Source organism: Leopardus geoffroyi, chromosome D2, assembly GCF_018350155.1.
Source record: "Leopardus geoffroyi isolate Oge1 chromosome D2, O.geoffroyi_Oge1_pat1.0, whole genome shotgun sequence".
Lineage (NCBI taxonomy): Eukaryota > Metazoa > Chordata > Mammalia > Carnivora > Felidae > Leopardus > Leopardus geoffroyi.
The window spans coordinates 48,900,254-48,918,358 of record NC_059334.1 but is presented as its reverse complement, the minus strand read 5'-3'; positions in this window follow the sequence as shown (position 1 = coordinate 48,918,358).

Below are 18,105 nucleotides of genomic sequence, written 5' to 3'. Positions count from 1 at the left end.
GATGGAAGGATGCCACGAGTCAGGACACCTGGGTTGGGCGAGATCACGAGGCTCACAGTTTGTACCACTGCTCAAAGCCAGAACTCCCAGGTCCTAGTGCTTCCCTCCCTCAGGCCTCGGTTTTCACATCCATGAAATGAGTGGGTTGGCTCAGGTCTCTCCAGACCTAATGAGTCTTCCACCCAGGTCTTAACACATCTTGATTCAGTTCAGTACAGACACTCAGAGAGTTCATGGTGGCCAAGGGGGATGGGCTGCTCTGTAAGGTAGGTAGGAGGTTCCTGTGAGTGGAGGAATCCAAGAGGGAGGATACTAGGTGGGAACTTCATAGAGAGAATTCAGAGGGCAGACTGGACACGTCTGTCTCCTCTCACACTGTAAAGTTCTACGAATCCCTGAATTCCAGCCCAAATTCCTGGGATGGAGCTTAAAAGGAAGAAACAAACCTTAAAGAAATACAGGAAGGTGCCATTGTTGCTAGAATCATGACGGATGCCCATTATAAAAATATTCACGGTACTCATGTATCTTATGTGCAGAAATCCAAAATCATGTTGTTAAAGCGGTTTCGGGGTTTCAGAAAATAAATAAGTAAATAAATAAGTGTCGGGTCTCTACACCTCCAGGAAAACTGTTCCGACTTGGATTAATCTGGAACTGAATGTCACATTTAATCCTGCCAAGGCTTGGCAGGGCCTCAGGCAGGGAATGGTTTGCATTCCATCCGGGAAAGCGGCTTGGGTGCTGAGGAACCAGTCGTCTGGGCAGGGCCCCGTCAGGGTGGCCACACCACAGGGTTCCTCTGGGCGGACTCATGCAGCACAAGTAAACTGAGGGTCACCCAGTCTGAATCCCGAAGGCAGTTCTCCACCCCCACTCTCAACCTGGCCCCGCTCATCCCTCTGCCAGTGTTACTGCTAGAAACACCACCGTGCAGTAAAAAAGCTACATTTATTCCCGCTGGAAGCTGTGATTCCCACCGAACCACACACAATGCTAAGACTCAGAGCCTGCATTCTAAGACTCAATGGACACAGCCTCAAACTTGGAGCCAGAAGACCTCCAGAACACCAGGCTCCACCCTTCAAGGACCCTGTGATTTAGACAAGTCAAATCACCCCTCTGAACTTTGGTTTCCTCGTCGGTAACCAGGGGATATTAAGACGTTTGACCAGGGGCACCTAGGTGGCTCAATTGGTTAAACATGTGACTTTGGCTCATAATCTCATGGTTCAAGGTTTCGAACCCCACGACAGGCTCTGTGCTGAGCTCAGAGCCTGGAGCCTGCTTCAGATTCTGTGTCTCCCTCTCTGTCTGCCCCTCCCCCACTTGTGTTCTCTCTCTCTCTCTCTCTCTCTCTCTCTCTCTCAAAAATAAATAAACATTAAAAAATAAAAAATAAAATAAAAAAAGATGTCTGACCAATCAACTCAATACCATGGCTTAAAGTTGACACATAATGCTGGATCTTCCCACCTACATGAGAAAAAGATAAAGTCTGACATCAGAGCCTGTGCTGCGGTCATGCCTGCATGGCGACATGGTCCCATATGGACACCAATGTACGTTTATCTTTGCACATAGATATACACACGCATACATTTCAATTAAGTAGATACAGCCCCATCTTGCTAGAGAGAGTGATTTTTGTCTCTTATAAGCTCCACTCTCCCAGTATGCAGGAACGATCGGTAAATGTCAATCAATGCATAGAATGGCACTGAGAAGAATGGTGGGCTTCTCCTGTGTTCCTAGAGTGTGAGATGGGGGGGTCCTGGATGGCTCAGTCGGTGAAACGGCGGACTTCAGCTCAGGTCATGATCTCACGCTTTGTGAGTTCCAACCCCGCTTCGGGCTCTGTGCTGACAGCTCAGAGCCTGGAGCCTGTTTCAGATTCTGCATCTCCCTCTCTTTCTGTCCCTTCCCTGCTCTCACTCTGTCTCTCTCTCTCTCTCTCTCTCTCTCTCTCAAAAGTAAATAAAGATTAAAGAAAAAAAATTTAGACTGTGAGATGAAACCAAAAGCCATCATCAGATTAGCTGTTATCTTCACAATGAGGTGGATGAGTTGGGGGAGGGACAGGGACCAGTGTTGCAGAAAACCAGACCTTTTATCCAGCTTTGCAGACAAGACCTGATCCCACCTCGGTCCTCCGGGTCGGGGCCTCGATGACTGGACTCTGGCCACACCTGCCTCCCCACTCCCCAGGGAATGAAGGTCCTCTCATTACTTGAAGGCCCTATTTTCCATCCCCAAACACACGTACTGATGATGTTCCCACATCCCAGCCCCATGCCAACCCAATTTGTCTAGAAATTGCCCTTTGGTTTCTTCGTATGACTTGAGGAAGAGCAACAGCAGGAACCAGTGTTCACGAAGACAGTATATCATTACAGTAAGGGGAGGGAGGGAAAGATTTAGGGTGTGAGGGGTTGGAATCCAGCAACACAACTACGGGATGTGAGCGCTTAGAATGCAGAGGAACTCACGGTCCTGAGGACGGGCCAGGTAGGGGAGGACAGAAGCAGTGGCTGACCCACCAGGGCCCTGGCCTGGAAATGGAACCTAAAACTGCACCTGTGGGAAAGGTGGCCCAGCTTTCCCTCCAGGATGGTGCCTGAAAAACATCCATTGTTTGTGGCCAGTCCTTGTCACTCCCTTAAAGTACGGGGATTGTGAAACCAAAGCAGCAGAATCAATTGGGCAGATCTTCGTGCACACATTGGGCTGAACCGTGTACAAAAGGTGGGTGAGTATAAAATACAAACAACCCCCACTGTGTCTAGGGAGATGCTGCCCCACCGTGGGCCGCTGGAACAAGCAATACTGTAAGGTCATGGCAAACCCCAGATCCCCATGGGGACAGCGTGCTGTTTCCTGCTGCTCCCCTCCGTGTCCTGTAACTACCCCCCACGTTGGGGCACAGTGTTCCAGGGCCCAGTCCCAGCTCTTTGCACTGCAGCTCACAGCCATCTGTCAAGTGCAAAGTCTTCCGCTCCAAACTGCCACCCCCAGGGAGCCTATGACTATGAGGTCCACTGCTCCTCATTCTCGTCCCCGGAGCTGCAGTACTCCTGCATGGCCGAGGGGCCCACAGGACAAGGGTCTCTGGCCAGCAGTGGGAGTGACAGTGCCGTGTGTCACAAGCATATAGAAAGTTGGCACTTCCCAGGATCCCCGCAAAAGGAAGGAAAAGCTAGAAACCATCTCATTAACCACGGCAAGAGGCAAATCAGAGGAATTGGCCATAACGGCCAATGAAACAAAGTATCATTTGTGAGAGACCCTGTTCTATCTGACTAGAGCAAAGCAACTGCATCATTTTCAAGTGTTTATGCGCAGGGCTGGGCCAAGATCTAGAAAATATCTAAATGAAAACAACCCCGTGAACTTGGCAGTTTCCGTTGATCTGATGGCTCATTTGCCTTTGATCCACTGACTCCCATTCAGGGAGATGAACAGAGAATTCCAAGGAACAAGGTCTCTTGTCCTTCAGCGTGGTTATAGGATTTCCAGATGGCATATTGGAAGGTATGACAAATGGAAGCAGGCCTGGAAATGAGATAAAACAAGGGGGCTTGAAGGCCAAAATTAGACGCCGCACAGCACGGTTTGACTTAATAGCAGTGGCGAAAACAAAACAACCCCTTGTGACCGAGCTGGGTTGAGAAAACAGCCAGGTCACAGGACCCATTCCTGCAGGCCCTGGAGCAATCCACAGCTGGAAATGTACTAGAAACCTGGGAGGGAGCAGCTCGGTGACATTGAAAGGCCAGCTCGGAGGAGGCGGGGAGGCCCCCCCTCCCCATACCCCGGTCCCCTCGGTGCCCTGTGCTGCCCAGCCAGCTGCAGAGATGGGATGTCCGAAGCGGAGCACCCCTGGGCCTGGCGGAAAGGTCGCCTGGACGCAGCAGCACCACTGTCCGCTGCAAATGTCCCCTTGCCCCAGAAACCCAAGCCCTCAGCCTTTCCCAGGGGCTCCCTGAGCCTCAGGTCCTGGATCCGTAAGCAGAGAGGCCACAGGCAGTGTGGAGGAGGGCACACGTGCCTTTCAAGCAGAGAGCTCTGTGCTCAGATCCAAGGGCCCCACTTTCCAGCTGTGACATCGATGAAGGCTCCCAATTCCTCCGAGTCTGACGTCCTCATCTGTGGGGGAAGACAGGGACATCCGCCTTACAGAGGACCCAGAACAACCTAGCGCTCAATAGGCTTGCCTACTTTGTCTCCTCTCCTGTGTCAGGGCCCCTGCTCCCCCAGGGGCACTGAGGACAGGTCTGGGGCTCATTCCCTCTGGCTTCCCTTGTGCCCAGCATGGCTGAGATGAGTGTCCTGAGAGAATTTCTTCCTGCCCACACCGAGGCCTCAAATCCCCCACACAAAGCTCCAGAGGCCATTCCCTGCAGCTCAAGAATGTTCCTCCGGAGCCACCTCCTACTCTCTGTTTCAAACCCCTGACGTCAGTCTGGGTTTCCTACATTCTAGACCCATGTCAAATCTCATGTGGCCTCCTTCCTCCCCCCGACCCATCTTTCTTTCTTTATTTCTTTTTTAAATATAATTTATTGTCAAATTGGCTAATACACAGTGTGTAAAGTGTGCTCTTGGTTTCCGGAGTAGATTCCCGTGGTTCATCGCTTACATACGACACCCAGCGTTCATCCCAACAAGTGCCCTCCTCAATGCCCATCACCCATTTTCCTCTCTCCCCCATCCCCCTACCCACCCTCAGTTTGTTTATTGAAGAGTCTCTTATGGTTTGTCTCCCTCCCTCTCTGTAACTATTTTTTCCCCTTCCCTTCCCCCATGGTCTTCTGGGATATGTGGATCCTTCTTTCCTCCTTGTGCATTTATCTTCTTTCCTTCCCTCTTTTCTCCTTTCCCAGTCTCCACCCCCTTCTCTTTCTCCCTCTTCCTTCCTGCTTCCCTATCTCCCCTTGCCTTGCTTCTCCATTGATGACTGCCTTCCTGGCCTTCCAAGCTTTGATTTCATTTCACTCCCAAAGACACTGCCTCTTGTCTCACTCCGTTTCTCCCAAATCCTTCACTCAGGGCCCTGGGAAGTCGTGCCCTCAGCTAGGCTCTGCTCCCTTACCTCCCAAACACTATCACACAGTTGACAACTGTAGTGAACATTCAGTTTACAAAAGTAAAGTGCGGGGAGGTGGGTTTATTCTCTCCAATGAGACTCTCAACACCTGTCTGTTCCAGGCCTGGCTTGCCAGCCCTCTCCTCAATCCTGTGGGCAAACTCGCATCCCTCCAATGCATTTTCTTCTAAGCTACTAGCACAGGTCCCTGTTGCTTCCAACCAAAGAACGCTCACTGTGTGAGCGAGAGAGGACGAGGTGCCCAGGACACCAGCTGCAGGGGAACCTTGTCTGAGTCTATTCCAATTGTAGCAGTGAGAATGATTAGTGCCCAAGCTGAGGCAGGAGCAGTGTGTGTGCAGAGAAGGGGGTGGATTAAAGAGCTATTAAGAAGACGAAGACACTAGAATCAGATGTGGAGGATGAGCTCACCTCCAGGCTCCTGGTCAGGGTTTTGGATAGAAGGTAGTGCCCTTGCAAAGGGAGAAGGTAAGGGGTGGGGCGGGGGGTGACATGACCTGCTTCAGACACAGAAGGACTGATCTATCTATAGAGGACCCAAGCAAGAGACCCCCAAGAGGCAATGGGTTGTATGGTTCTGAAAATCATCCCAAGAACAGATTATTTGCCAAGGATGTTTAGGAGATGTTCCTGCCTGGGGTCCCAGTGCCAAGCAGGTACCTAGTGGGGAACTTTGGTGCTAAGGTTGGACAAGGAGCCAGAGTGAGATGGCAGAAATTCTGGAGAAGGGTGAGGGCCCAGCCCCAAGTCAGGCTCTCCACCGCTCTGTGGCCCCAAAGACAAGCCACTTACTGCTTCTGAGCATCAGTCTGCCCATCTGTAGAGTGGGGAGAAAACAGCCCCCTTGCCCTCCCAGCAAGGAGAATGATGAGTGTGGGAGGGCCTCTGGGCTACAGGAATAGAAATGGTCCTGTAGGCAAGTCAGGTCATGGACAAGGACCAACAACTTTAGATCAGGGCTGGGGCTGCAGGGAGGAAGAGGAGGAAGCTGAGGGCCCTTAAACACAGAGTGCCATCACACCAATTTATTGAGTGTGGCCTACCTTGAGCAACCCAGCACAGACCACTTCTTCCTCTTCTCAACCAAATGTGAAAGCTCATCAAATTCTTGCCCTGGCCTCCAAGTCCTGGTGGATACGCTGTTTTTCTCTCCAGATTTTTAGACTTGAATCCAAGCTGAGGAAAGTCTGGTTAAAGACAGGTTTTCTCTGATTCCTGAGACTGGGGACCAGGAGGGCTCCAGACAGTAGCAAAGTTTCACTGACAGCCGGGGATGTTCCCTTCTGAGACTGGCTGCCTGGGGCTGAAAGACTTCTCTGTGCTGGGGGACCGCGCAGTCCCCGGGCCCACGTGTGGCACAAGACACTCTGTGGAAGACACGGAACAACACCCGTTCTTCAGCCACTGGAAGCTGTGGACACTGCAGGTGAATGAAAGGCATGACTGAATGCTGTCACCCTAGAACAGTAGTGTTCCACGTATGGCCTCTGCTTTTCAGAACTACAGTAAAGACCGAAGGAAATGGAGGCACATAATTAAGGACCAGCCTGAGTATCCCCCACAGGGACGAGGGGGAGCATTCCTTGGGTGATTGGGGACCAGCCTTAGAAAGAGCAGCTGATGTGTTCTAGAATACTGAGTCTGGAAAGGCCCCAAATCGTGTCATCACTTGGACAATGATTAGTGAGAGAGCCCAAACCAGGGGGAGGGCAGCATTTACTATACTGGGCAGCTGCATAGTTGGAGCCTGTTCACATGGCAGAGGCCCACTCACTTGACCGTTGACCTTAGAGAACTCACTTCACCTTTCCCAGGCTCAGTGTCCTCTCCTTAAGCCTTGGTATCCATAAAGCATTAACAGAGCGCTGACACATGATAAGTGCTCAAAAGACTGCAGCTTTCATTTTCTTTGTTTTCTAACGTTTATTTATTTTTGAGAGAGAGAGACAGACAGAGTACCAGTGGGGGAGGAGCAGAGAGAGAGGGAGACACCGAATCTGAAGCAGGCTCCAGGCACTTTGTCAGCACAGAGCCTGACACGGGGCTCGAACCCACGTACCATGAGATCATGACCCAAGCTCAAGTCAGACGCTCAACTGACTGAGCCACCCAGGTGCCCCAATGGCTTTCATTTCCTTAAGACATTACTCTTCTCTCCTTTGTCTTTCTCTCTAGCAGCAAAAGCCCAGGGAGAGCGGGCTCTTCCCCCACCGGTGACAAGCTAGACTTTCGTTAGTACTTTACCTCTCCAGCTCTAGCTTCTTGTCTGCCAATGAGTGGTGAAAACAGATGATGGATAGGGCCACTTGCTGCAAAAAATGTACAGAACTGTGAGTCCAACATTGTGTGGTTCTCTGGGCTGCATGCTCATGTACCTGGGGAGTCTCCACCTACCAGGAGTTCCCCTCGTACTTCCGTGGGCAGGAAACAGGAAGGGCTGCTCATTACCTACATATCCTGGTGATAAAGTCGGCTTCGGAGTCTAAACTGCAACAGACTCCAGGCTCCACAACTCAGTCTGAGAGACAAAGTTCTAGACACTCTGGGAAAACATCATTTGTGAAAAAAATAAAACAAAACTAGCAAATAGTCCAAATAACATTAATGGATATTTTTGATGAGACAAAAGTTATGAGCGTCTCTCCTTTCCTGTTATTAGTACTTTAAAATATGCAAAATATAAAAAAAAAAGCTTGCAAAAACATCCCTAAGTACCACCCCATTGCTACATAGTCTTGCTCATTGATGACATTTCCATTTCCATTAGAATATTCTTACAAGACTTCTTCACATCATCTTCCTCAACTCCTGCTGCCTGCTTCTCCTCCTTGGCTCTGTGACACATTCTGGAATTCGGCCCTTTTAAGAATCAGCCCTGAGAAGCCTGATAAATAGTATCTGGCAAATCCATGGAGATGTCCGCTTTCATCGCGAGAATGGTTTTAAAACAAGCATGAGTGCCTTTCACACGGCTCAAGGAGGGCTCTCTCATCACTCTTCAGTCCTAACATTGGCAGGTCCCACCCTTTAAAGGGCATCTTAGCATTACGTGCCCACAGAAAACAGAGGAACAGTCAGAGGAGTAGCTAAGGGTCAGCCTGTGGGGTCCTTACTCACGTAACGTACGTTTCAACACCACGTCTCAGATCCTCCACCCTTAGCTGGGGATCCAACAATTTAATTGAGTTCTGACACGAACTACCCAGAGCTAGGGCAGACCCCACAAGTTAAGAGATCGGTCCCACAACATTGTCCTTGCCTCAGAGGCCAGTGGCAAACGGAGTCCCCAGGCCACCTGCACTTCTGCCCTGCCATCTATAAATTCAGGGTTTCCACAACGCCTCTTCAGCCTTGGTAATTTGCTAGAATGATTCACAAAACTCAGGAAGACTCTACTTAGAGTTACGGTTTTATTATAAAGGATACAAAGCAACAGCAAAGGAAAGAGACGCACAGGGCAAGATATGTAGATGAGGTGCACGGAGCTCGCCTGCCTTCTTCAGATGTACCACCTTCCCTGCACTTGATGTGTTCACAGACACAGAAGCTCTGTTGGCCTCATTGTTCCAGAGTTTTTAATCCAAGCTGTTTTTTTTTTTTTTTTTTTTTCATGTAGGCATGATTTGATTACATCGTGGCCATTGGTGATTAAAATCAGTCTGCAGCTCCTCTCTCCTCTCTGGAGGTCAGCGGGTTGGGCCTGAAAATTCTAATCCTCCAATTCGCCTGGTTGGTTCGTCTGGCAAACAGCCCCCATCCTGAGGCTTTCTAGAGAACTGCCAAGATTCACCTCATTTAGCTAAACTCAGGTAAGTTCAAAAGCAGGGACTCATTGTGAATAATAAAAGACACTCCTACCATTCAGGAAACAACTCCAAGGATTTTAGGAGTTCCTTGCCAGGAACCAGGGACAAAGATCAAGAATCTAGTTTTTATTGTACCACACAGCTGTGGCTGGGCTGGAATGTCACCTGGCTGACTGGGCAAAGCATCAGGTTCCTGAGTGATAAAGATCCCAAGACGTCCTCAAACCTTTCTAACAAGTAGGCCATGTGCATCCAGAAGGACTGTGTGAAAGGAGCCGAACCAGTGCAACAAACAAGTTGAAACTCTCCACAATGAGATGCTACCTCACAACGACAAGTGTTGCTAGAATCAGAACCATCCGGAACTTGCCTGCAAATGGATTGACACACCCACTAAAGAGACGCGTTTGTTAGTTTCTATAAAGTTAACACACATCGGGGCGCCTGGGTGGCGCAGTCGGTTAAGCGTCCGACTTCAGCCAGGTCACGATCTCGCGGTCCGTGAGTTCGAGCCCCGCGTCGGGCTCTGGGCTGATGGCTCAGAGCCTGGAGCCTGTTTCCGATTCTGTGTCTCCCTCTCTCTCTGCCCCTCCCCCGTTCATGCTCTGTCTCTCTCTGTCCCAAAAATAAATAAACGTTGGAAAAAAAAAATTAAAAAAAAAAAAAAAGTTAACACACATCTATGCTATGATTCAGCAATTCCACTCATTGGCATTTACCACAAGGAATAAAAACCTGTGTCTACAAAGAGAACTGAACTTGAATGGTCATTATAGCTTTTTTCATAATAGTTGAAAAAACCTAGAAACCGCAGGTGAATGGATAAATGAAAAGTAGTATAACAGAAAGGAATGGGCTTTTCTACTGATAGAAAAGCCCAAATGGATGAATCTTAAAATGTTAAGAAGCTAAGGGTGTCTGGGTGGCTCAGTCGGTTAAGCATCCAACTCTTGATTTCAGTTCAGGTCATGATCTCACATTTGTGAGATCAAGCCCTGCGTGAGGCTCTGCACTGACAGCATGGAGCCTGCTTGGAATTCTCGCTCTCTCCTCTCCCCCTTCCCCACTCATTCTCTCTCTCTCTCTCTTTCAAAGTAAACATTTTTTAAAAATTAAGAATCTAGACATAAAAGGGTACGTACTTCATGATCTGATTTATATTAAATCTAGAATACTGAAAACTAATCTAGAGAGAAACCAAGGTAAGGACACAGCCATTGGCAGTTGATTGGAAAGGAGTATGAGCTCTCCCTCAATGGAGATTGAAAGCATTCTATATTTTGTTTCGAGTGGTAGTTACACAGGTATACATGATTATCAAAATTCTCCATACTGAAAGCTTAAATTCTTCCATTTTACTATTAGTTTGTACCTCAGTTAAAAAAATAAAAAAGTTTAAAACCCTCTCAGTGAAGATCATGGTCTGAAGAACTGTATGGAGGTCTGTCTCTACATGGGAAGAAAGAACCCCGGGCTATTCAGGAAAACTCCTGTCTAACCCTACAGTCCCAACCCTGAATTCCAGAATTGCATTAGTTGCTGGAGACTTGCTAAGGAAAAGTTCCAATGTCTACGTGGACCTTGCCTTTCCCTGAATCCTCTGGAGGCACTGTCTATGAAATATGTTCTCCAAGTCATAATCCTTGCCTGCTTCCCCCAGCCTGAGCCCCCAAACCAGAAACTCCTGGGACACAATGGGGTGTGTCACCCACCTCTGTGTCCCTCATGCCTGGTGGCGGATAGCAGACCATAGGTGCTCTATAAATATTGAATTGCACGAAGTCGCTAAATATCATAGTTGGCTATGGACGACTCCGAAAACTCAATCTTAGATGCCAATATACCTAGTTTGTCAACATGCATTGACTATAGTAACCATGTAAGTATACAAGTTCTTGGTGGGAGCCAGATAGCTTTCTTCCCATACCACACACCAAAGAGACAGCAAATACGAACCACTCACTCAGAAATTGTGTTTTAAGGGGAGCAGACAAATGGGGAAGTCTCTCTCTCTCTCTCTCTCTCTCTCTCTGTCTCTCTCTCTGCCAGAAATTCCGTAATGTTGCCATGCTGATGAGAACAAGTACATGTGTATTTCATGAAGTGATTTATTAAGGCAAAAACGAGGTCCTTCTCTTTCATCCATCTCACTTTCTTTTGCACTGAAGTGCAAGGAGGAGACAGAAGGGGGATTTATAACTCCCCTTTAAACCCCTTCACCCCAAGATAGACCCCCCCCAGATAAGTCCCTTAGGTGGGTCAGTTTGAAGTTACCAGCATCACCATGGAAACGTCTCCACTGCTGGGAAATAACGATAATTGCCAGTATAGAGTGAATGGGATTTGAAAAACAAGGCAGAATTACATAGAGCCCTAAGAGGAGGGATAAAGAGATGATTTGGGTTAAAAAGTGGTCATACATGCACTTGGGTTATGGGGATGTACAGAAGCAACCACTTGCAAATCTAATATTGAAGTTTGACCTCAGCAGTTGGGATTACCTAGTAATGACACTCGCATGACATCTTTCTACAGGGTATACACACACCGTATTTGGATTGGCCAAGTTTAATCCCTCAACTACATGAGAGAGACCCTAAGAGGGACACAGGAACAGCCAATGATGGGGCATGTTTCACAGCAGTGGGAACAAGATCAGTGTGACTGCAGGTCATTTGCAAGAAATAGCTTCTGATCCTAGCAAAGGACTCCTCCAATCTCAGCCCCAGAGGGAAGGAAGGAGAAGCGGGGCTGAGCTTGTGGACCTGAGGAAGTATCCTGTGGATGTATTACATTTATTACAAGAGAACAGACCTCGAGAGAAAGACCTTCTTGCAAAAGACAAATGACTAAAGCCATTTTATTAGCATATTAAATAGAAATGAGGTTGATTTTGTAAAGGCCAAGGCTACAAACCAATTCATGTAAGGTCCTTTAACAAATGTTCATAGAGTACCTACTATAAATCCAGCATTGTGTTAGCCACCGGACCAAGGGGACTAAGGTGTATTCAACACGATTCCTGCCTCCCAGGAGCTCAGAGAACAAGCAGCTGGGGGGCACAGGCACAGAAACAACTCAGCCTGCCCAGCTCTGTGCTTGGTACCTTGCAAGTACTCACAACTCCTAGTGGCCATGGTGATGATGACGACAATGACATTACAGTGTGATGAAGGCAGCCATTGAGGTACAGATGAGGTTTTCTGGCCACACAGAAAAGGAATGGCCAAGTCTGCCAGGATGGTCAGGGAATGGGTGCTCAAGCTGGTGAGCAGAGGAAGAGACTAGATGCAGGGGACCAGAAGAATGTCTGAGCCAACTGCAAAGGGCCTATGACGACTCCTGGGAGCCCAGAGTCCCTTATAGAGAACTGAAGGGATGACCCAAGAACCCAGAATCCTGGCCCAAGAATCAGGCCAAGTTCACATTAGAGCTTTGCACTAACACCATTGCTATGAGCAGGCCTCAGGGAAAACTACATTAGGGTTTTTTTTGCCCTTCCTTGAAAGGGGCTCCTTCCCATTTCAAATCCACATCTTTGAGATGAATATCAGAGACGAAGACTGGCCGACAACGAGGGAAAAATTCTTCTACAGCGATCTGTGCAATGCCAATCATAAATCTCACCAATGCCTGGGACTTCACGTAGTGAAAGGCCACGGAAGGATTTCAAATGGCATCTGATCAGATTCCAGGGGCTTTCCAACACCATCTGCACTTGGTTTTCCATAAATGAAAAGGACGCATGGATTACAGACTGAATATTGAGTATGTGATGCTTTGTATCTCAATTCCACAGATAGCTTTCTCCATCCTGACATTTCAGGATGATCTGTCCTTCAGGGTTTCAGACTCTGAAGTATGCCTCTAGCACTTACTTCTGTCTGGATCCAAGTTACAGTACAACTTTCCCAACTGTGCACAAGCCCCAGAGGAGGACAAGACCAACCAGGGAGAGCTCACTCAGCAGAAACCAGGAAAAATCCAAGTGCAAGCTGATGAGGTTCAACCCCCAAGCCAATGGCCCTTGGTACAGCCCCAGTCAAGACAGACCGGCTGGGTCACAGGCAGGTGTGTGCTAAAGTTGACTTGTGTTGTCTAGTGAGAGCTAATGGTTAAATCCCCAGGTATTTAAAGGGCTAGTTGTTAAAGCCACCATTTAAAATAAAATTATATTCAAGTAAATATATAATGAAATGCAACAAATATTCAAAACTGAGTATTAGCACCCCCCGGAGCTGCACAGACAAAATACTGGATAACAGTGTCCTACGGTGCCCCTTCCCAGCTCTAGCATCATGTTGGCAGCTTGAAACCACCATGGTGGGAGTATTTGCACCACAGAAATGGGCAACTGCTACAAATAAGGGTCCTCTCCCCCCCACCCCAGGTGACTGTTGTCGAGCATTTACTAGCCGGCACATTATTGCCCCCCAGCCTGGTGAAGGACCACATACTTGCCCTGCGGAAACTGTTGAGATTTTACACTGGGGACTGACACGGTTCCTTCTGTGTCTCCGAACGACCCCCCTGGCTGCGGGGTGGCATCTGGAATGGCAAGAGGAGGTATCAGAGGGGCCAGATCAGCTAGCAGCTGATGGCCCGCAGCAGAGGATAAACAGGCAGGCCCCCGGGGTTGGCACAGCCCCAGCGAGATAAGAAGGAGGCACATGAAAGCGATCCCTGGGAAATGGGAACCACAGGGCTGAAGGAGGGCTAAAAGCAAAACTTGGCTCTGGGGTGTTAAGCCTGAGTGCTCGATAGGTACTGATATCCTCAGCCAAGTTAGAAGTCTCAGAATGAGGTTTCGACTGAGGACCAGAATTGAGAAAAAAATGAGTCCCTTTGAGCCATTTGAAAGCAGAAGTAATGAGTGTCGCCCTATGACCCTGAGCTCAGGTGTTGCCTAAGCAGAGATTGGAGGAAAGATGTCCGTGTCCTTGGCTAAAGATTATCCCCACCCTGCTCAGCAAGTTTTCACCTCGTTTTACAATCTCGGGGTGTCAGAGCTGGAAGGATATTTGTAACCCTCAGACCCTGTCACCTCATCATACGGATGAGATCATCACAGCCAGGGGCTTAGGGGAGGTACACGGGCCCCAAGCCCATCACCCTCAGGTTTCCCCAGAACCGTGACATGCCCCCCCACCAGGGGTGGGACCAGGGTCTGTGAGGGGCTCACCTGCCATTCAGCGGGGGGAGGGGGGTACCTGATTTGCAATCAACCTTGACGGTACAGGCATGCTGTGCTCAAGACGGGGTGGGAAGCCAAGTCTCTCTGGATGGCCACCCCAGAGCTCCCTGGGGAGGGAAGAAGGCTGCTGCAGGGGGGCTGAGGGCACCCCACAGAGGGAGGTGAAGGCCGCCCCAGCTGTGAGTGTTCCCCGGGGTGGATCAGGTAGGGCAGGCCAGGAGACTAGCAAGAATTCCAGCCAAGAAAATGACCCCAAGGGGGGAAGCCCCGCAGCCATCAAGAGAGTGCTGGTGTTCAGAGTACAGCTCTGTGGAGGCCATTTACGCAGAAGAGGCTTCATGTTTATGGGGTCCCCAGTCGCCCATCCAGGCGAGCTGAGATGATGTGAAGAACAGGGAGCCAGAGTGACAGGGTGAGGCGCATGCTCCCTGCCACACCGGGAACCAGCCTCAGGCAACTAGTATCATTTGCTTCTCCATTCACTATCAATGTCTGTCGTGTGCCAAGCACTGCCCCATACTGGGGTGAGCGGCCCCACGTAGTCCCCGCCCTGAGAAATGCATATCCCCGTGGAGGGGAGACGGACACTAAGCGGGCACATCAATGAGAACACGTGTGCACGTGTCACGTAGAAACGAAAGGAGAATAAGAGACCCTGAGCAAATTCCCTGTGCCCTGTGCCTCTGTTTACCCATCTACAAAATGGGACTGATGTGGCCACTGACCTCCCCCATCAGGTGAAGTGCAAATGGGACCTGCGGACGTCCCCCAGAGGGTCGGGCGAATGAGCCGAATGCAACCACAGGGGGCTTTCGCCCTCTTTTTTGAGTTTTCATTTATTTATTTATTTATTTATTTATTTATTTATTTAAGAGAGAGAGAACACATGCGAGCATGAGTGGGGAAAGGGCAGAGAGAGAGGGAGAGAGAGAGAATCCCGAGCAGGCTCTAAGCTCTCAGCACAGAGCCTGGCACGAGCCTCGGTCCCTGGGGCTCGATCCCATGAACCCTGAGATCATGACCTGAGCCAAAATCAAGTCAGACACTTAACTAAGCCACCCAGGCACCCTTAATTTTTTTTTTTTTTTTTTACTCTGGGAAATTATGCACGAATTCACCATTTTAGCCATTTTTAAGGGGCTAAATGTTATGCAACCCTAACCACCATCCACCTCCAGGACTTTTTCATCATCCCAAACAGAAACCCTGCGCGCATTAAACCTCAGCTCCCTATTCTCCCGCCCCCAGATTCTGCTAACCCCTGTTTTAACTTTCTGTCTATGAATTTGCCTCTTCTAGGTACCTCACACAAATGGAATCACACACTATTTGCCTTGCATCACACTTATTTGACTTAGCTTCACCCAGAGGTGGAATTGCCGAATCATCACATGATAATTCGATGGTTAGCTTTTTGAGGGGCTGCCAGACTGTTCTCCAAAGTGCACCATTTTACCATTCCTACCGGCAATGCGCAAGGGTTCTCATTTCTGCACATCCTCACCGACACCCATTATTTTCCACTTTTCGAGTAATAGCCAGCCTAACGGATGTGATCTTTGGCTCTCTTTTATGTACTAACAGATAGTGTTAGATTGCATCCTGCCTGTATGCCCATTACACGCCTACATCGCTATCTACGCTATTTATTTACAGTACATGTTTCTATATAGGGTTGGATATACCAGCCTATGTCTTCTGTGCCCTATGGACAATTTAAGGCATTGTCAAAGGTAATCTCAACAAATTTATAAGTGTCTCTGTTTCTTTCCATAGCACGTGTGGTTACGGGGACTGGCACCCTGTCTAGAAAGCTTGGTGATGTGTCCCTGTCAGACCTAGGGAGTCTAAAAGTCAGTTCCAATACTTTCCTCTCCCCTTCCACTCTGCCACCATTGTACCCACCACAGACTCGTGCCAGGGAGGATGGCAAGTCCAAGGGCAACTCATGCAGGCTTCACATTCATGTTTATGGGCCACTGCTCAGTTTCAAAATGACCGGAACCAATGTGAATGAGTAAACAGGGGTAAATAATACAAGGTCTATAAACTGCCCCTAGCCAGACTGACCTTGCTGCCCACATCTGATCTGCCACATACCTTAACCTCCAACAATAAATAACACGTGCCTGGAGCAGAAGATACAGCAGTAGTTTAAGGTTTTGTGGGTTTTTATTTTATTTTATTTTATTTTATTTTATTATTTATGAGAGAGAGAGAGAGAGAGAGAGAGAATAAGCAGGGGAAGGGCAGAGACAGAGGCGGGACAGAGGATCCAAAGCGGGCTCTGTGCTGACAGCAGAGAGCCCGATGCGGGGCTTGAACCCACAAACTATGAGATCCTGGCCTGAGCAGAAGTCCATCCAGGCGCCCCAGTAGTTTGTATCTCAAAATCCAAACAAGCGCCAAACTGCAGCCAGTTCTATGAATATAAATCCCACCTCGTTCATATGCTGACTGTCCGTGGTCTGAAAAAGAACAACGAGCAAGAAGATGCCTTCCTGACTAAGAGTTCCACACGGTCAGGTCATGAACTTGAGCACTTTTAGGGACTTCAGCAAGGGCTAGGCAGAGATTGGAGGAAAGAGGTCTGTGTCCTTGGCTGGAGATCATCCTTCCCTGCTCAGCAAGTTTTCACCTTGTTTTACAATCAGAGCTGGGAGGATGTTTGTGACCCTCAGACCTCGTCACATTATCATACAGATGAGATCATCACGGCCAGGATTTATGCGAGATAAGCAGGCCCCAAGCCTGTCCTCCCAGCCAGTTCTTGGGCCTGACTTGCCCTCCAAGGTCTATTAAGAACTTTACTGCCATTCTGGCCTAGGCCGAGAAGGAATTGGCGACCCTGTGGAGAGAACATAGGGAGGGACATAGCAAATATCTCCTGAGTCTGAGCATGAGTTGGACTTTTCATCAAATAACAGCAGCTATGTCTTGCTCTGTGCGGTCCCCGAGGGGGGTAGGCCACTCCACCAGGTCTGGCTAATAAACACCCTACAGCTAAGTCACTTAAAACACAACCACTTATCTTACAATTCTGCGTGTTGGTGGTTGAGCTGGGCTCAGCTACACGGTTTTCTCTTCTGTTGCTGGGTCAGCTCGGGGGCTGGCTGGTCTGGGATGGCCTCGGCTGGGACAGCTCATCTCAGCTCCTGTCCTCCAGCAGACTGGCCTGGGCGTGTTCCAACAGCAACTGGGTGAGTTAGGATAGAGGGGACGTGGAAGCATGAGAGACGCTGAGGCCCAGAGCTGGCCCACCTTCTTTTCCACTGCATTCCGTTGGCCAAAGCGAGACCCAGGCCAGCCCCGATTTGGGGGGACCAGAGGGAGCTGCAAAGGCACATTGCAAAGAGCATGGGTACAGGAAGGAGAGCAGGATTCTGCCACCACCCCCGTGATGTGATACAGGTGATTCAGAACCACTTGCCTTGGAGAAACCTGCGGGTTTGAACAGAGAGAACTTCAGGGGTGATTAGTATCGAACGAATACCAGAGGGCCTCTTCTGAGTGTTTGGGCCATTTAAACCCCTGACACTCGTGCTCAGTCCTTGGAGAACGAGGCCTTCCAACTGCACAGAATGCATCATCCCCCGGCTTAGTGGTTAGAAGCAGACGCAGGTTATCTGCTTGGGAGCAGTGTGACAGTTTTTATACTTGAGTGTTATGGACTAACATCTGTACTCACCAAAAAAAACTGAAGTGACAAAGGCCCAGAGAGACTAAGTAACTTGCTTAAGGTCACACAGCTAGTAAGTAGCTGAACCCTGAACAGCCCCCTAGCCCTGCTTTAATCAACCATACCACAGGATACCCTGGGTGCCCGTGGCTGGAGGAAAATGGTCCACCGACTGGGAAGTCATAGAATGAACCCTGGGGACTGACAGCTCCAGGGGAAAGCTTTGGGAGACTCCCAGCTGCCCGTCAGGAAGAAAGGGGCACTGGGAACTGGGCTTCCAGACACTGCGGCTTCCCCTCTTTCCCCAGACGGGGACCTG